This window comes from Teleopsis dalmanni, chromosome 2, assembly GCF_002237135.1.
Source record: "Teleopsis dalmanni isolate 2A chromosome 2, ASM223713v2, whole genome shotgun sequence".
In the NCBI taxonomy this organism is placed as follows: domain Eukaryota; kingdom Metazoa; phylum Arthropoda; class Insecta; order Diptera; family Diopsidae; genus Teleopsis; species Teleopsis dalmanni.
In genome coordinates, this window is record NC_051847.1 from 2,243,362 (window position 1) to 2,260,603 (window position 17,242).

The following is a 17,242-nucleotide window of genomic DNA, read 5'->3' on the forward strand; positions in this document are numbered from 1 at the left end:
CTATAAACCTATAAACCTATTTAATTCTTATATTTTCATAACATTTGACCTTTTAAATGTTTTTATTTAATATATTTTTTATTTACAGCAAAATGCACAAATTGCAGTTTAATGCCTGAAATTAGTTGCACCTTCTGGTCTTTTATTTTATGTACCCCAACGTTGTACTACTTGAAGGCGCTTCGGGCAGAAAAATATTCCATAAAAGTCCATGGCGGTTATGGCAATTTTATGGTAATTTGAGTGGAAAATTGTACGAAATTTTGTAAGAGAAAAGCGAAATAAAATTGTCATGGCACTTAGAGAAATTCGGTAATTTATGCATTTATTTTTCTGTTATTTTTGTTTCTGTTATTTAAACTTACATGTCGGATCCGTGCACTTTTGTATGAACGTATCAAAGAATTCCGGTAGCTCCACTGGCTCAAAGCAGCAACGAATCAAAGCCATTCTCTTACGTTTGCGTTGATTTCGAATGGTGCCAGTTTGTCAGTTTGTCAGTTTGTCAGCTTTTCAGTTTAGTTGCGGTGTTTAGATATCCGTTTCCGTCCGCTTTCCCGCTCTTTTGAAATGTGCAATTTCAACCTTGAACTCGTTTACGCAGTTTTCTATATATTTTACTTTCTCTTTTTTCTTCCACTTGCTTCGTTTTGCAGGGAAGCAAACAATTGGTGATTTAATTTGTGGAATGGTAGTGGGCGCAGGGGAGGGAGGATTGCAGACTCAAAATCAGCAGCTTTACAAGTTATCTACTCAGCTGATTTCTGATTTCTGAAAGTGTGTAACTGTTGTAGCCCGCCACTCCGCACACCCTCCGCTGTAGGTGCGAACTTAAAATAGCATCGCCGTTGTCGAGCTTTTATTTTTATTAGTGTTATTTATGCATTTGCACACGCAAAAAACGCTCAAGTATTTAAAGTCGATAATTTGACCTTTATGTGAGGCTTTTTATTTTAAACAAAATAGTATTTTTTTACTTGCAATTTATTTATAATAAATTATTTTAAGAGAAACAAAATACTTAAAAATTAAATGAATGTGTCACTCTGAAGTCTTTGCTCCACTTGCAATCACTTTCGTCAAAGACTTCAATGGAAGATTTTCACATCAATTTCATTTTCATTTATTCTTTACAAATTATTAATAAATTATTAATAAGTTTCATTTATAAGCAATCGTAATAAGCATAACAAATTATAGTTTTTGCAAATTTGTTTTAACTATTAAAAATGTACGAAAAAAAAACACTAGAAATATCCTTGCGGGCTGAGTTTTCAACTCAAACACCAACTAAAAACAACTGAAAATTCTTAGTACATACATTATTGGGCAAAGCTGCGAGGAATTTTTGAGGCTTCATTTCGAAAAGCTATTGAACAATTAAACCGTTAGAAAAGCTTTCACACAATTCATTCAGAAACCGACCAACCATAAAGCTCTATAAAGCTGATTTCATGCCTTCCATTCAATTTTATTTTCGTTGTAAACTGAGCGGGTTCAAAAATCAGTGTAAGGTCGTCCATTCTTATATATCACAAGACCCCTTAAAACTCCCCATGAGTGCGTTTAGTTGGCTAAATATGTTTGTTGTTGTGCTTTTTGATATAAGCACCCTTGTTATCCTTTAAGCTTTTTTTGCCTACTTGTTAGAATATCTTACTCATCATCTTGTTGCTTTGATTTGATTGCCACTTGTGCTTCCACTGATACATTGTTATTATAAGTTTCATTTTCCAGCGATTCTTAAATTGCAATCAATAAAGTTTTTTTATTAAAATTCAGAACATTTATTAACTATATTTTTAAAGCTTGTATATTGTACTTCAAAAAATAAATATTCAAATATATAATATTTTTAGCACTATATACGATCTATATATATGACTATAAATGACTATATGTATATACAGGGAACACCCTGATGAATTTACCTGTAGTACCACTCCAAGACATCTATTGCCTATTGTGATGTCCTAAAATTGCATGGAAAAAGCAAGTCATACTAACCGTTATTGTCTCCGTATATTATTCTTGTTATATCATTAACTCTCCCAAATAAAAGTAAGAACAGCTGGAACTAAGAACTTTCGTTATCTCTGTCAGTTCATTGAAGAAACGGTCTTAAAAATATTGAATTTACTTGATTAATTAATTCTATACCTTTTTTATTGTGACAATTCCAGCACAGTCTACTTTTCGGAATATTTATTCGAAGAAGTGATATGCCTAATATAGAAACTACAATTCAACTCGTATAATTCAAATTTTTATTTTTCGATTTATCAGAATATCTAAATCCTCTTTTACACTTACTTTTTATGTACAATAATATGTCCGTAATATACTGAGATGTGAATAAGTTTCGTTTGGGAAACGCTGTTTGATACTTTGTTTAATCTGCTATAAAATTGCGAAGAATATTTTACAACTTTTATACGCAAAACGTGCCAATTTCTGTCGACGACAGAAAACTCATAAAAGTTAAAATACTAGGGAAAATCATAAATTTCAGACGCCAAGGAAAAGTACTGTTAATGTGAGGATAATGTCAAGTATCATAGTAATATGGTAGTACCTTTCCGCTTCGCTCTGTGTAAACCAGAGAATATTTTTCTAAATGTATTTGAAAGAATTACAAAGAGTCAAGAAGTGCATATTCCAGAAACGACTCTGTAGATTATATTGTCGCAGGGATCTATTTCTTAGTCCCGACTCCCCTAAATGTGCACCTTTTCATGAAAAGTCTGAATGTTCGTATAATCGTTCAACTGCATTAGAAATGATAAACAATTTTTTTTTATTTTTTTCCTTTTTTAATTATTCCATCTACTGTCCAAATTATTATTCTATCTATCATACGAGTAACACTTGGACTTGTAACTCAGTCTTGTGATACTCCAGTCTAAGTCTGTCTTTGGAATTAGTTTTAATTTTTGATAAAGATTATATGCTTGAAACATGCATCAGGAAAAATAGCTCTTTCTCTTTTCTTTTTTGATTTAAATTATTCTACATAAAAAAGTTAAAATCGACCGTAATTCTATTAATAACTTTTATAGATCTCATCTAGACGTTTTATAGATGTGCAGCTGTAACATAACTGCATAATTGAAATAAATATTAAACTGCATTCGAAACATATATAAAGTGGCGTCGCTAGGCGTCAGCGATGTCGGCGACCGCCGACGGCCTCGCGCCCGCAGAGACCTCGCAAAAAGTTACCGACTGTGGATTCTAAGTACTTAATATATATTTTGAGCAATTTGGTTTGATAATGGCATTAAATATATTCGAAGTATTCCCTAATGTTTATATACTAATCAGATTCATGTTCACAGTTCCAGACAGTATAGCTTCGACGAAAAGAAAGAAGCAAAGTTAAAATTGTTTAAGACGTACTAGAAAAATATGATGGTCCAAGAGAGACTATCTTCATTATGATATAATTTAAAAAAAAAATAGGGTAATACTAAAAGTAGGAAAATTCATTTATTTTAATTTGTGTTTATTTTAAATTGATTAGCAATAAAACTTTCTATCATGCTTTGTCGTATTAGTGAATGTAACTTATTTACTTTTACAACTGGGTTATAAAGGGGGCCTCGCAATTCTGATGTCGCCGACGTGCAGAGTTGGTCTAGCTCCGCCACTGCATATATATAAACTTCTTTAATGGTGTTACAAATGTTATCAAAATACATGAGAATTTCTTGACAAAGTATTTGGCAAACACGGCTTGTCTCAATGCGTACACCCTGTTGTTCTGGTGTTTCTTTTGATGTGTCAATCGATTCTTTAACTCTCATATTTTCTAAACGAATTGCATGTTATACACTGATATTTCTAAAACGAAATTATTTTTGATTTAAATATATTATTTAAAAATTCATGTTAGGTATTCGGAAAAAATTTTTTTTTTTGTAACGTATTTGCGCCTTTCATAAGTTGGTAATATTTTCTTATGAAATTTTTATATAGGCCTTTGTAAGTGAGATTTCTAAATACTTGTCTGAAATAATAATTCATGTTAATTTTATTGCCAATATACGAAGGAGAGTCCAGTACGAGATACCCTAATAAATAGTTAATAAATATTTAAATTATCGTGCGCTACAATAGCTCAGTTTCTCGCTTCAGTAAGTCAGAAAGTGAAATTCCTATTGCAAATGAAAGTAAATGCAATTTGCACTAAACTGCTTTATGCAGCGGTGCATAATTTATGGAAAATGATGCAATTATTGTGTTTCATATAAAAAGTTATTAAACAATAAAATTCTGCAACGAACATTCAATAAAACATGAAAATGCGCGATTTTATTGCATAAATTATTCAAGCAAAAACTTCATCCTCCTATGATCGACTTTTGTACAATCAATTGCAATCTTTTTATTAATAAAAGAAAAATAGTTAATATTTCAGATTCTATTTTTAATTATTTAATTAAATGTTTATTGATTTTAGAAATCTGATGTTTTAAGCATAATAAAATGAGGGTTAATGGTAAGAGCTGTGCTTTTATTTTGTAGAAAAAACTTCTGTATTCAGGTTTAAAGGCTTTGTTTTAGTGAAATCATTGGATGGCCAAATTTGATTAATGATTTCCAAAAAATATATTTAATATTGATTTATTCATTTATTGCAAGGGGGAATAAGTCCAAAGACCTATATGTCCTGCAAGCACAGCTGGATTTATTTTTTCTCTTTTATAGTTTATTTTTTTTTTAAATATATATAATTTTAGCTTTATAGTCCGTTTTTGTTAGTTCCCGCTTTCCAAGAGGAGGAGTGATACTAAACTATTGCTGCAAAGAACGCGATCTATAAAAGGACCCTGCTGTCAGGTCAGCTACGCGAACCATGCGTGCACAATATTGAGAGATGAGGAAGATAGAGACGCGCATATTCAGAGGGAAGAAACGAGATCAAGTCGAGGTGTGTAAAAACAGGAATGAGTTTTATCTCATTTTGTAAGTTTTATCTTATCTTGCAACTGTCTGGCTCAAGACTTTAAGCCTGAATTATCAACCTGTAATGGCGAAGGAGTGATTTATGAAATTCAAAATCATAACTACCCTGCAGCAAGTGTTATAATTTGTAACTTACTTATTTCCTTTAAAACAGAAATGAAATCCTAAAACAATTAAATATATTTTTAATTTTTACTTTATATCTTAATTTCTTGATCATGGTTGTCTGAGGCTTAGAATTCAGTTTATTGTGTATAGCGAACGTGGTCAACATACACTTTACTTCCAAATTGTGATATTCAAATACATTATAAAAATACTTATCAGACAATATTACCGCAATTAGTTGTGCGTTGTTTGTGGATAAACATGATTACATACCCATTGAATGTAATTAAGATTTCACTTAAACCAACATTTTCTTAGCAGGATAGGTATAGATATAGTAGGAATTCATTTGTCAACTGTGTCTGAAATATCAAATATAAACAAATTGAGAAATCTAGTGCCGATATAAGGGACGATAGGGATTTCAGCTCATTTATTTTTAACAAAAGAAATGCTGACAAGTTTCCTGGTTTTAATGAATCCAAATTCAAATCAATTTGTAGATATTTAACTGTACATGTACAGTTATAGTAATAACCTCCAAAGCAACCACCTTCAAAGATGCTGATATCTGCAGTTTTATGAGACACAGGGAGAAATATCCATTCAAATTCTTTGCTTTGCTTTGTTTCGTATGAGTATACTGCCATTCTTTTAAACCAGAAGAGGTATAAAGATTCCCACTGATAGATAATACATAGACCGCAAACTCCTTGACAATGACAATTAGACTTGTGATTAGACTTCTTGATTCTCTGTCCAGTTAACAGACAATTTTAACCTCGACCATTAGTTTAAGAATTGCGGCTGTTTTTTGTTTATTTATGTCCTCTAGAATGTTGTACTGGATTATACCAAAATCGTGTTTTCTGTAATTATCGCTCTCGGGCATTTTGACCTTATGTGTATGTACCCGACAATGTTGTGTTAGTCTTTCCGAGGAAAACGAATAAAATTTGATGAGTTTTGTGGATAAAACTAACTATAAAAAGATAAGATTTAATAAATGTATGAGGTTCTTTAGGGCTTCTGAACCTAAGTTGTTTGCTTATTATAGCACACGTTTAAAGTATAAAATGAAATTCAATAAGTTTTGCCCGAGATAAATATAATAGTCTGTTAAATGAGTTCTTGTACCGACTACACTTCGTCTAAAGTGTCAAATTATTGATAATTAGTTTATGTTTGTTTGGTATTTAGTAAAATGTATGAATGTTTGTATTGTATTTCGAGAAGTATTGTACAAATAATTATTTTTTAAATCTGCCACTCGAGTACTAACCTCAGCTTGTAATTACAAACTCTTTAACCTTAGCACATGCCGATTATGTTTCATATCAAACCAAATCTTTAGAGAGGCATTATCTTTACAGTTATTGCTGTTGCTGCTGCTTTTGCTATTAAATTTCAATTGTATCTGACTTTAATATTTATTCACTGTTAACAATGATTGATGAGTTTCTGAATACACCACAAGGTGTTGCCTCACTTGAGCTCGTACGAAAACTACTGTTATCGGTTGCGGCTTACTAGCATTGAGTTCGGGTCAAAGTAAGCGCAAGCCGGGCTTAGTGTTACGTGCATCAAAAACACACAAACGGACAAGAATTATAATCTTGATTTCAATATCACGCTCAGAATTTGCCTTCAAGTGGCTCAAACGAGGCCTGACTTATGTGCAGTTTGTTTGCTTAAGAATTCATGTGTGAGTTCGATGGGTGAAAAGTAACATTTTCGGCATATCAAGTGGTCTTTTTCGCTACAAATTTGGATTTTAGCGATTTTAGTTTCTGTTTGTTTATGCAAAGCATGTACAACGCTTAAATTTTTGTTCGGGTTTTGGTTTTTGGCAAATTCATTATGAAATGGCATACGGGAAACGCGGTAGTGGGTGCGTGAATCGAGCTCTGTTGTCACTTGGGGCAATAATTTGAGCAGTTGCACTCTGCACCTTTGAAATGATAAGTCAAATAAACTGACATGCAAACAGCGTTCCTTAACATAATACGTGATTCGTCGTATGAGTACCTGGTCGAAGTATTTACATGGAAAATCAAAAAAAAAAAAATACGTTCAATCAATTATTGAAATTACTTAAATTAAGAATACAATTTATTTTTTTATTCAGCTTTATTCAGCTGAGCAAAACAGTTGTAAGACTCCATGGAAACCAATTTTAGTGGCGTTATTTAATGCACAAAGCGTTTGTACATATTTCATATCACCCCGAAGTACTTTGTGCCCATTTTACGTCAATCCAGACAAAATTAAGCCAATTTCAAGTTAGACCGCTAATCCAGACTTATGAATTACCCGATTACTGTTTTGCATTATTTTTCCTATTTTTGTAAAACTCAGACTGTGACTCATTCACGCAATGCTTCGAGCTCGGATCTGTCAGTTCTTTTACCTTTTAAAGCCATTTTACGTAATTATTAAAATAGTTTTTCTTTAAGGGGGAAAAATGCAAGAAATATAGAAAAAGTGAGACTCAATTTTGTAGTAGTTAAATTTTAATTTATACAATCTAAACTAGTTTCTAACTCAGAAATGTAAGCGTTAATAAGTTTTGGCAAAGCGCAAATTTTGCTTACTTAATGGCAAATACAACGGCTCCTTAATCCGGTCGTTAAGATCGAACACTGAGATATGCAAGAGCAACCAAAGCCAGGAGCAGCAAATTGTGGAAATGAATGAAAAGCCCACGTTTTACTTCAAATATACACAATAATGTACAAATGTTTTTTCCACTACTATTTATAAGAAAATGTAAGAAGGAAGATAAAAGTTTGCATAGTTTTACCGAAGTTTCAATACCCTTCACACATAAAATCAAATCTAAAATATTTAATTTTATCTATTTTTGAAAATAAAATGTTTCCAAATCCAATACTTTGGTACTGATATAATCATTCCTTTTAAAATTGATAAGATAAAATTATGAAATGGCATTTACTCCTAGCCCTCGGAAATGCTGTAGAAATGATATTTCATATTACATTTGAAGAATACGTTCTTGAATATGACAAAAAGCTTACTTACTTACTTAGTTGGCTATTACAGCCTAAGATTGTTTTTGGTCAGGTCTGGAGGCCTCCGCTCTCAAATCATTTGTCACTGGATACTTTTTTGAAGAAGCAGGCGTACTCTATTTCGTGTTCTATTATGCGATACCGAATCAAAAACTTTTCTAACCGATATATTCACAGCCACTATGACAAAGCGGTCAAACCAGCGAAGCTGTTGAAATTCAATATGCCTAACTATGCTAATGTTGCCTACTATTGATATTGCAAGGCGTTTTCCTCAGACCTAAGTCTTTATAGAAATCTTAAATGGTAGGCATAAAGAATAGCCAAATGTGTCTATTTTTAATCAACAAATGATTGTTATTTTAAGATGCTGATGTGGTATGTTGTCTGGGTCCACCCATAACCCATATATTCCAAAGAAAAGTTATCGATTATTTCTCTTCCCTGGAACTTCTGCTGTCTTTGGGAGACTGATTATTATTACATTATAAAATCTTATTAATATAACGGGGCCTCAAATATTTATTACTACGCATGAAATGATTCATGGAACAAATTTAATTGCTTAACTATTCCAATAAATCTTTGATAAATATCGAGAAATGTAGAGTTGTCGTCTCATAATCGGTTAAAAATTCTTAAAAAATCATCTGACTTTCAATTTTTATTGAAGCTTTACGGTATCTATTTATTCTACCGAAATCGTGAAATCATTGTAACGCCTGGTGATAACTGGAGCGCTATCAGGTTAATCGGTAATTACAGTTTAAAAATAAGAAAATAACAAGGAGCAAACAAGGTGGGTCAAGTAAAAACTCTGCATCAAAATTTTAAAATAATTGCTTGTACTTCCTTGTTGAAGCGAACGATGACCAGAAGTAACGCCTATTTTGACATTTTGGTTCGATGTAATGTTTTAATTACCTTTTTAAATACTTTTTTAGTTTGTTTACGTATTGTGACGGCCCAGTACTGTTCCCAAAAAAGCATGTAATGTTTGACGGCTCTTATTGATTGGTTGCGTATAAACGCGGAATATTAATTTTCGATAAAATCAAATAAAATCAGCAGAAAACTCAGCAAGAATATTAACAAAAATCTTAAGTTGCTTAAGTCACAAATGTTTTCGTTTACTTTCACATATGAATTTTATATTTTTATTATGAATTTTTGAAATTAAAGCTGTCATGGTGCTTAGTACGCTTCTACGTATATAAACCTTCTGCTTCTTTCGAATTAATTTGGAGGAGGCATAAATTATTTGGTGTGAATGGATGAGGTTTTATGCAAATAAGGTCATGAGAAATTCTTTCAAAAATCAAGTATGAATTTCCATGCTATATGTTTTTCGACGATATCATTTGCTTTATCATTGGCAAATATTTAATTTATTTTTGATGAGATTGTCTCATTGACTGCTGCTTAGGAATAAATTACTTAATATTTTCACGATTAATCAACGTTCAAAGTCAGGAAAGTCAACAACTAACAGAATTTTGTAGATTAAGATAAGAGTTTAAAAAATAATTAATATGCGCGATCTAATTTACTCAAGCACGCATTTCAGCTACACTTCAATACGATGTTGTTGAAGATAGTGTGAGGTAATCTGGAGCTTAAATAATAAACGAGATCGTTCAATAGATTTTTGCTATGAGAAGTTGACACATTTTTAACAATTTTTGCATTGGCTCTTAACTTGTAAATATCTTCCAGATTGACATACATAATTCATGCACTTAATTATTTGAGATACCAACTGGTGTTGATTTCTGCGAATTTATGTTAAATTTATAAATCATCGAAAAAAAATGGAGAAGTCAGTGTAACATAAGAAATCAATCAATTCGTCACTTAATTTATTTACTGATTTTAACGCGCGATTTTTATTTTATTAGCTCTTAAATATTTGTTAGCAAATACTCAATAAAAATAAAAAATTAGCACATTTCCGGCATAAGCCGAGCTTAAATCATTTAAAAAGAAAGTTCGTGAAAGAATTACTGAATTTTTTGTGAATCTGTGGTCCAAAATCTGAGCTTGATTATGTTGTTTTATTAGCCAACGTTCTTAACAAGGCTTTTAACTTTATTGGAAACAGATGTCGTAGGTTGTTAATTAAACACCCGCGCTGTAGCACTTTGAGAACAGTGGAAAACAAATTATTTCTTTTTTAATACTTTTGACATATATATTCTCTCTTCTGTAATAAATATATAACATCAATCAGTTTTAAATTTATTTACATCTGAATTACAAATACAAATAATCTTGTATTAGTACTAATCTTAATATTACGACCACCTTGCAATCAAGAATCGAGCTAACCTAACTGTGGAACGAATATATTATTGGTTTATGAATAAGCGATATTTCATACTTTACAGTGTAAAAAGTAATGGAAATTAAGATAGATAGGTGGATATGTTGAATTAGTTATCACTGACTGCAATCGTAATAGTTAAAGACATATTAAGATGAATTCTAATGGAATAAGTGGGTTACTGGCATCGTTAACTAAACACTAAGTATTAGATAGCCGAATGAAACGACATTATGTGTTTGGGTATATTTTTGTGAGAACAGCTTTTTGGTCGTAAATGTTCGCTTACCGTACAAATCTGAATTATGCGATGACATCTTGGGATAATTCGAATCAGTGGAGGCGAGTAATTGTTTGTTCAGAACGACAAGTGCTTCACGTAAGTTGCTCTTAAGGGCTTTATCATCACCATCTCGCAAGACAGTGTTGTTCGCCTATACTATGACTAATGATGATAGCCGAATATTGTTGAATTTGATCCACTAAAACAGTTATATGCCACCTCCCTTTCGTCTATAGGCATTGTTGTAGAGATACACAGAGGTTTGATCAAAGTAAACGATAACCGATGACCCTCATGTAAATCTTGAGCAGAGTTCGTTCAACTACTTTCCAGTTAGCTTAAGAAATAGTGCCATCACTGGTTTAACATGGCCCAATTCAGGATTGCGTTCAAAGTTGTCAGTAATAATGATACTAATCTATTAATTCCTAAAATTAAATTAATTAGCATTTTAGAGAAATTTAAAAATGATTAGAAAACTTGAAGAAAAATTTTTCAATGATATTGCAAAATTTTTTAAATCAGAAAGTAATAAAGCCATCTCTACTTATCACACATGTTTTTAATTTTTTTGAAATGAATTCATATAAAAATTGTAACTAAAATATTTCACTGACGTTCTTAATAAACTTTAATGTGAACACTTAAGAATGTCAAGGTAAAAATTTGACACCTTAAGTGCGGCCACATTTTGGAACAACTTCATTAATATGTCGAATATTATTCATAGATTTTTTTTTTTTTGATATCCAGCCTTTTTCAAGAATTTGATCATTGTCAACACTTTTGATTAATTGCTCAGATATTCAAAATCTCTTACCAAAGCGTTGGAAGCAATGCCCATAGGGCATTAAAATCTACTCTTGGTTTTTAAGCTAACCCATCGTTGTGATAAATTTGGGCTTTGTCTGTGTATTAAAATAATTAGAAAAAAAATATATATAATAATAAATGAAAATATGAATTGTAAAATTCGAAAGATTGCGAAAGGAAATAAAATAATAGAAGTGAGTGATTCGAAGATTGACGATTTTGATGGGTATCAATACGGTTTTTATCAAATAAAAACAAAAAAAAAATATTAAAATACACAGTCCAAATGTTTAGGTAAAACAGAAACGCAGAATTTTAAGTTTTTGTTCTGAGTTTGCGCTTAGATCTCTCAATGTTGATAAAGGATTAAGTAAAAGTATGAATTTCAAGGGTCACTAATTAGACTAATGAATAAAGTGGAAAACTTTGATTGTTCATTAGTAAATCTTATTGCCCTAAGTAAAAAATTCTTAATTCAAATAATGAACAATCATATTTTATATGGGAACTATTGGAAACTTCATGAAGTTACATATATTTTATATTTTGAAAAAATAAAATATAGTAAAATTATAGTCTGTTATCTTTTTTATAAAAAAAAAATATTCTTTATAAAAAATTTTTAATAACTTAAACATAACTTCTGCAACTTACTCCTATTTGGTATACATGCTGTCAAAATAATGACAAATGGGATAAATTTGATCTATATGCCATTGGCCAAATCAAGAATGGATACTTCATCCGCATTTTGTCACTCCCAAAACGGAATTTTCAATATACCGGCACTGAAGAGAAGATCCTTTACCTGCATTAGAGTTGATTATGAAGTGTTTGATTGCTTATTTTAACATAACTTGTTGTAAAATTAAAAATGGCAGTCGAAAATCCTCCTGTTTACAGGAGATGATTTTTGAGTCCATATTTATCCAATGCCAAAAAATTGGATCACTCCTATTGGAAACTAATTTTTGAAAAATTTAAATTCTGTAGTAAAATAATATATTAAGAAGGCTCGAGGAAATAAGAATCAAGGCATATACGATAATTTAATAATTTACCTCTAATAGTGTATAGTAGTAGTAACACTATTCATATTTTGATAATATTTTGTTTTTTTTTTCTTTAATTTTATGTATGACATTTCCTGAACTCAAAATAGATGAATTCTAATAATATATTATCAGCAAACAAGATAAATAATACTTTCAAAAAACCCAATAGCCGCCAACATTGACTTGAGAAATGTTAATTTCTTATAGAAATGTTCTAACAAAATAATTTATCATAAGCATATACGTATGTACAAGCTGATACACTGATACACTTCACAAACTCTTTTGTGCATTTTTTCCTTATCGAAGCCTTAACCAGGCCTAGGCCTGTTGAACGAGTAAAGTGCATTGGTCATCTCTTGCCACATACATGAATGAACAACAAAATTTATTTTTCAGAACGATATTCAATGAACTTTCGTGTAATCGAAATAGAGAAAGCAACAACAAAACAAAAAAAAACTTAGTAAAAATTATAAAAATGTTTGTCAACCTTAGGCGGACAAGTATAGATGAACGAATTCACTACTATTTCTCGAGGCTAAGAACAGGAATAACTTCCTATTGAACCATTTTGTTCATTTTGTAAGATTTTTTTGTTTTGCTATTGGAACTGTAAAATTCTTTTACTGGAAGAACAACAATGGTCAACGGTATCCATTGTAGTGAAATAGGAATGCCTTCATTTTTGCCCGATGCAGATACAATTTCCACAGTTTAGGTTCGCTCATTTGGTGTTCAAATTATCGGATATGGATAGGGTAACAGTTTCGTACGAATTGGCAACTACTGTGCAGCAATTTTCATAAGATTTTATTATTAGGTTTTGTATCTTGGGTGTTATTTTTTATTACAAGTTTTATTACACAAACAACGAACAACAAATATGCCCGCTTGATCGGAAATGCTTGTGCTGGCGAATGTAAGAGGCGCGATTTATGCAGAACCAAACTGAGCCAAATGTAAAGGTGCAAGCGTTGCATTGCATTCCTTTGTTGCACTGAGTTTAAGCGATAAAAATTTGGCTCAAATCGTGAGTCGAGTCCAACGATAAAAACATGTATCTTTAGCGTTGTCGTAGAATGCACGGCTGCCTTAATAAGAGCATTAGGCAAATACTTAAAGTAATTTTAATTGCTTCGTAAAGTGCCGGTTAACAATTTTGTAGCTACATTTTCGGCAAAGAGAAAGGCAAATGCTACAAATGTACAGCATATTTCCGAATTAGCCGAATTTAATTTCATAAAAATTAAAAAAATATTATCTGTATCTCAATGACAACTTCATTTCTAATCAAGGCAGAGAGATAAATTTTAATTGATTAATTATTTATAATATTTGCGGCTTTGTTTAAAGGTCAGAATAATTAAAAATGTGCTATAAAAAAGCCATACACGCTTAAATTGCATCTTCATTCGTTTTAACTTTAATAAATAATTTATTACTTAATTAATTGAAGAAATATTTTTATTGTGAAAACTTTGAAGCCAAGCTTACCCTGAAATACAAAACCAAAGCAATAGATACAAATTAATGACAACGGTGAGAGGTTCTCATAAAAAGCAATAATCGCCAATGTTTACGTACCACAAATTCTGGTCACAATTAGCGCTCAAGTCTCGGCTTAAATTTGAAATAAAAATGACAGTTAAAATGACAATTAAAATAACAAAACGTGTGAAACCATTAATTGGCGCAAATTTCAAATTTAAAATTTGGTAATATCAAATAAAAAAAAAACAAAAATTCAAAATTATTTGAATGCATTCGTCGCTTCCGGACGTAATATTTCAAGCCAATCTCGAAGATACATTCGAAATGTGTGCAGAAATATTTTTGTTTTTTTTAATTAAAAAACAATTTCTGACAGTTCAACACTTAAAAATTATTTTAGGTTTTAGACAGAAATACGAGTAATTTTTCACAGCAGTTAGCCATGAAAATTCGTTTTCGATTTGCTACTAAAAATTCGACTTTGTTTGCGTTTGTAGGATTTGCCGATTCGATGCGCTTTTTGGTAAGTGTTCGGCGCGGCCACTATTAAATGGAAGAGTTTGTTTTGATTTGGCTGTAGCCGTGGCTGTTTTTAATTCCAATTATTGATTTGATTGATTGATTTGATTTAGCTATAATTATGTTAATACTTATAAGTTATTAATTAAAATATTTGACTTTAAACTTTAAAAAATACTTTAATTTGAAAAGTTTAAAGATGTAGTCTAAAGTGGTCTTCGGAGTGGGTGGATTCTTTTTAAATTTGGAAAAGAGAATAAAACATCATCTATTTATTCTATACCTGTACCTGTACTATTAGATGTGTATAATAGCATTGCATACTAAACCATATATATGGTAAGATCATTGATTAACATTTTTGGTATTTGAAAAACAAGTGAACGATTTGAAGATATTCAAGTTTAAAACAAATTTCTTTAAGGAAAATAAGAGTTTTAAAATTCATTAAACGAACGTTATTTAACTTTATTATCGATTGCTTTAGATTCTTGGGAGATAAGGACTTTTGTCCTTAGAACAGCTTTATGCTAAACGTTTCACCTCGTTCTAAGAACGTTCCATTTACAGCGTCACGTCACTGCGCATTCTAGTCCAGTTTCTGCCGAGATGAAATTAGGGTTCCAAAGATTTATGAATCGGGCAAAGGAAAAATATGGTTTTAGCTAGCGCAGCTACTATGCACTGTCTATATCTTTTGCAAATTCATCTGTAGTTATAACACTGCCGCAGTAGGAAAATATTTTTAAGAACCTTATGCGGTAGTTACACATATTGTTTATATAGTCATTTGCGTTCACTTCTAGGGATTTTATTTTTACTACATTTACTTTAAGACCGTGATAAGTAGTTTATTTAAGTTTAATGGATATTTTTGAGCATTTAGTTTGTCTTACGAATTGATATGACGAATAATCGTAATATAACATATATATACTTATCTTGGCAAATATAAAATCATTCATTAGTTATAAATATTTTATCCAAAAAAAATTCACGAATAAAACGTAATATTCATCTTGGCTGCATATGGAAATAAGCTTAAAACAACAAACACGTTTCATGTTTATTTTTCAATGAAATGCATGTGACACTAAAGCTCACCACAGTGGGTAAAACAAATGCGTCAATGTATAGTGAACAGGTAATATTTTATGTTGAGAAATACTTGTGTGGTGAAAAGCTTACTGCGTTGTAAATAACACCTGTTAAGTTTGCTACGACGTTGTTTTTGTCGATTAGGCAAATGGAGAGCGCACAAAAATATTTCACATAAAGCTGCTCAAATGCATACAAAGCGTTGGAAGAGTGCACAGAATAAAATTTACATATTTATCGTTTGTTCCGCTTTGACAGCGTACGTCTAAATATCTTTAAAATGCAATGTTTTAATATTTAAATTTATATGGATTTACTAGATTTTAATAAAAAGGAATTTATTTTTAAAAGTAGTTTGTGTTTTGCTAAGCAAATATGTAGACATATGTTAAGATTGGCTAGTTTTGCAACGTGAGAACTTTTTATCTTGAACATTATTGAGTAGTCATATGAGCAGCAATTAATTGATTAAGGGAATGTAATTATTCAATAATTCCCATTAGAAAATTATTTCTAAGTAAAAGCTTTTTAATAGTTATTATATTGTAACTACAATTATAGTTTTTTATTTCATAATTTAATTGAAAGACAACTAAATACATTTTTAATGAGAAGACGTATGAGTAACACTTAACACTTATGTGAAAATATTATAAATCAGAAAAACTAAAGTGAAACTAAGTTTACCTAAGACTTGCTTAATAATATTAATAAATAAATATTTGAAAAAGAACTAACAAATTTATAAAAAGAAAAATTGAACAGTTGCTACAGTGAGTGATATGGATTTACTTTAATAGAATCTTGATAGGTCGTTTCCATAGTAAAAATATTTATTAATTTTGTAGTTTCTGGATTTTAATATATATCTGAATTTTTTATTTATCTTAATATTTTATTTGTAATTTATTATTATGTTGAGGCTAGTTGAGTCAGTACACTTAAGCACATTTACTCATTATTAACTGCGAGGTTTCTTCATAACCCCTCTCTACACCTTGACTGGATTATTGTTTATCAATTCATCAGACTAAGCAATAAATTACCTCAGATCTGCATACCTCATCGAGCAGCCTATAACCATTCTGAGATTCGCATCTGAGTCCTAATTTTAGGGCTCAATGCTTAATGTATTTTTTTATCGGAATAATCTTGAGGTCCTTGATGATGTCATTCGCCCTAATGTACCATGTAATATAATAACAATAATTTTTGAACTGGCTTAGAAAATGTTCGTGGAAAATATCGTATTGGTCAGTGCCACAAAGTATAGCAATAATGTTTAAGTACTAAGTGCTTAGTATGAAGTACTAAATAAAACTAAGACAGTGTGCTATTAAATTTATATTTGAAAAATTGAGAACAAATAGTAATTTTGTTTTTTGAGAAAATAAATTCGTTACGGAGAAGTATATACATGTAAGATTAAGCTTAAATTGTGTCAGAAGTTCAATAATTAATTCTCTTATTACTAGCGTATACATACATAAGTTAATCATTTAACTGTAATTGCTAGTGAACAAAGAAATAATATCAGCTAAGTAATTTT

At 30.7% G+C, this 17,242-nt stretch overlaps 1 long non-coding RNA gene across 1 annotated transcript; it reads right to left on the reverse strand.

Annotated features, from left to right (window-relative positions):
• Nucleotides 1-826: 826 nt before the first annotated feature.
• Nucleotides 827-12,492, reverse strand: LOC119684390. The gene is made up of 3 exons (XR_005252729.1): nucleotides 12,182-12,492; nucleotides 10,721-11,142; nucleotides 827-1,742 (listed from the first exon to the last, which is right to left on the reverse strand). It is a non-coding gene; the product is annotated as an uncharacterized LOC119684390 (long non-coding RNA).
• Nucleotides 12,493-17,242: the final 4,750 nt, after the last annotated feature.